Source organism: Oryctolagus cuniculus, chromosome X, assembly GCF_964237555.1.
Source record: "Oryctolagus cuniculus chromosome X, mOryCun1.1, whole genome shotgun sequence".
In the NCBI taxonomy this organism is placed as follows: domain Eukaryota; kingdom Metazoa; phylum Chordata; class Mammalia; order Lagomorpha; family Leporidae; genus Oryctolagus; species Oryctolagus cuniculus.
Genome location: NC_091453.1, coordinates 29,987,508 through 29,991,219, shown reverse-complemented (window position 1 = coordinate 29,991,219; position 3,712 = coordinate 29,987,508). Strand labels below are relative to the sequence as shown.

Sequence of the window (3,712 nt, the reverse complement as noted above, 5' to 3'; positions counted from 1 at the left end):
GATCTGCACTAACAAACTTAAAAACAGCTTCAAAAAGCTACAGATGACTCCAAGGAACTTAATGGTATGCCAGAACAAAATCTAATACTATTTAAAGGAATGCCAAACAAACCAAAAAATCCACCACTCAACAAAGTAAAATTCAAACTGTACAACATCCAATCAACACTTCTCAGGCATACATGGAAGCAAGAAAATAAGACCCATAACTAGGAGAAAAGTCACTCATTAGAAATGAAACCAGAAATGAGCAAAGATGATGGAATTAGGAAATAGTAATATTCTGTTTTTAAAGATATTTATTTATTTATTTGTAAGTCAGAGTTACAGAGAGAGACAGAAACATACACACACACACAGACAGAGAAAGAGAGAGAGAGAGAATCTTCTATTTGCTGGTTCACTCCCCAAATGGCCACAACCGCTGGAGCTAAGCTGATCCGAAGCCAGAAGCCAGGAGCTTCTTCTGGGTCTCCTACACGGGTGCAGGGGCCCAAGCATTTGGACTATCTTCCTCTGATTTCTCAGGGACATTGGCAGGGAGCTGGATCAGGAATGGGGCAGCCTGGACTTGAACTGCGGCACGCATATGGAATGCCAGCACCACAGACTGTGGCTTTACCAGCTACGCCACAAGACTGGCCCTGAAACAGTAATATTAAAACCACTAATATAAATATATCCATATGTTTAAGAAGGAAGAGGAAAACATTAACATGATAAGGAAAGAGGAAGATATTAAAAAGGCCAAAAAACATATTGAATAGAATTAATAAATTAGACATTGCAGAAGAAAACTTCAGTGAACACGAAACACATAAAAAATAGTTGAGTTCGCCGTGGCTCAATAGGCTAATCCTCCACCTGTGGCGCCGGCACACCAGGTTCTAGTCCCGGTCGGGGCGCCAGATTCTGTCCCGGTTTCCCCTCTTCCAGGCCAGCTCTCTGCTGTGGCCCAAGTGCTTGGGCCCTGCACCCTCGTGGGAGACCAGGAGAAGCACCTGGCTCCTGGCTTCAGATCAGCGTGGTGCACCGGCCACAGCGGCCATTGGAGGGTGAACCAACGGTAAATGAAGACCTTTCTCTCTGTCTCTCTCACTGTCCACTCTGCCTGTAAAAAAAAATAATAATTGATCTAATCAAAAGTTACAATTTTGTCCTTCAAAAAAGGTGGTTAAGAAAATTAAAAGACAGGGGTGAGTGTTTGGCAAAATTGTTACATAACAATATGTTTAACAATATTCATTCAATTACACCCTTAACATTATACTCTGTAAATTATACCTCAATTAAGCTAATTTTTTAAAAAATGAGGGACAGGTATTTAGCTTAGCAATTAATATGCCAGTTGGCACATCTGCATCCCACATCAGTACCTGGGTTTCAGTCACAGTTCCATTCCCAAGCCCAGCTTCCTGCTAACGCAGACCCTGGGAAGCAACAGATAATGTCTCCAGTGGTTGAGTCTCTGCCACCCACATGGAAAACCTAGAGTGGTTCCAGGCTCTCAGCTTCCACTTGGCCCAGCCCGTTATTGTGAGCATCTGGGGAGTCAACTAGTGGATGGGAGCTCTCTCTGCCTCTGAAATAAATAAATAAATAAATAAAATTTTAAATATATATTTAAAATTTAATGACAATCTATTCTTGAATAAACTCTCAAAGTAACCAAACTGCAGGGCATTCTATAAGACACTGATCTAAAATATTAAAAAACTGGGGTTGGCACTGTGGCATAGTGGGTGAAGCTGCTGCCTGCAGTGCCGGCATCCCGTATGGGTGCTGGTTTGAGTCCCAGCTGCTCCCCTTCTGATCCAGCACTCTGTTGTGGCCTGGGAAAGCAGTAGAAGATGTCCCAGGTCCTTGGGACCCTGCACCTGCATGGGAGACCCAGAAGAAATTCCTGGCTTCTGACTTCGGCTTGGCTCAGCTCTGGCTGTTGCAGCGATTTGGGGAGTAAACCAGCAGATGGAAGACTTCTCTCTCTCTCTGCCTCTGCCTCTACCTCTCTGTAACTCTGCCTTTCAGATAAATAGATAAATCTTAAATAAGTAAATAAATAAAATACTAAAAAACTGTCAGCATCATTAAAGACAAAAGAAAAGGTGACTAAAGGGCCATGATATCTAAATACAGTGTGTAATCCTTGATTTCATTCTATCTTGGGAAAAATAAAGCTACAGAAGACATAATGGGAACAATTGGGGAAATTTGAATATGGACTGGTTATTACATAACAGTGTTGTAGGAAGACAAGTATTTTGTTCACTCACAAAGAATGCCCTTGTTTTGGGGGGACACGATGTACAATTTTGGGTAATTTTTTTTTGATCCTTAACATTTGAGTCTTTAATTAAGCACATAAAACTGTACTACTTAATATATTTCTCCATAAACTTCTTGTGAAATTCAGATCGCAGTGTATCATTTACAAATCTTTTTGTCTTTCTTTTGATCATCTACACCTTTTGCACAGTTCTTGAAGACAACATCATCATCCCACCTTCTTTTAACTTTGAAGTTGGCCCGAGGCTGGGATGGGCCAGTGAGATTAAGCAGAGGATTTCCACTCAGAATGTTCTCCATTCGGATCCTCTCTTCTTCAGCTTTTTGTTCTTGTTCCTTCCTGGCCTGCTCTTCAGCTCGCTCTTTTTTAATTTTTTCCAGTTCTGCAAGAAGAGCTGCAGTGTCATCATCATCACTCTCCTCTTCAAAATCTTCATCTTCCTCATCTGTTAGAGGATCATCTGCGTCAAGGTTGGCAGCAGGAATCTGGTCTAACCGAGGCTTCTTGGATACTGAAGAGGAAGTTGTATGTTCCCGGGTTGGACGATCCCTATTTTTCTCTCTGGCAGCAGCTCTCTCTCTCTCTTCCAGCTCTCTCCTGAAGTCCCGGTTACGAACCTCTTCAGGGGCATCCTGAGTAGTTTGCCTATATTTTATCTTTGTATGGGAAGGTAAGTCTCGGCTGGAATACTGCTTTGAGAGTTGGCTCAGATCACCTTCCCCTTTTCCTCTTCCACCTCTTGCAGGTTCAAAAGTTGGTCTGGCTGCTGTCATCATCTTTGACGCTAGGAAGACGTCTGATACTACACTCACGGAAAATCATACAGACGCCATTGTGCTTGATAGCTCCCAGAAACCTCCCAATTTTGGGTAATATTAAAAGTATCAAAATGAGGCCGGTGCCGTGGCTCAATAGGCTAATCCTCCACCTTGCGGCGCCGGCACACCGGGTTCTAGTCCCGGTCAGGGGGCCGGATTCTGTCCCGGTTGCCCCTCTTCCAGGCCAGCTCTCTGCTATGGCCAGGGAGTGCAGTGGAGGATGGCCCAGGTGCTTGGGCCCTGCACCCCATGGGAGACCAGGAAAAGCACCTGGCTCCTGGCTCCTGCCATCGGATCAGCGCGGTGTGCCGGCTGCAGCGGCGGCCATTGGAGGGTGAACCAACGGCAAAGGAAGACCTTTCTCTCTGTCTCTCTCTCTCACTGTCCACTCTGCCTGTCAAAAATAAAAAAAATAAAAAAATAAAAAAAATAAATAAAAAAATAAAAATAAAAGTATCAAAATGACTATATCTATGATGTGGTTCAGGAAAACAAAACAAAGAAACATATAAATACACAGAGAATAAAATGTTAGAAGAAATATGCCAAAATATTAACAATTCATGAAGGGTAAATGGTGTGTTAAATCAAAACTCTTTTTTAAAGA

General features: G+C 42.9%; 1 pseudogene; it reads right to left on the bottom strand.

The window, feature by feature from the left end:
- Positions 1-2,320: 2,320 nt before the first annotated feature.
- Positions 2,321-3,144, bottom strand: LOC138847605 (spliceosome-associated protein CWC15 homolog pseudogene; annotated as a pseudogene).
- Positions 3,145-3,712: the final 568 nt, after the last annotated feature.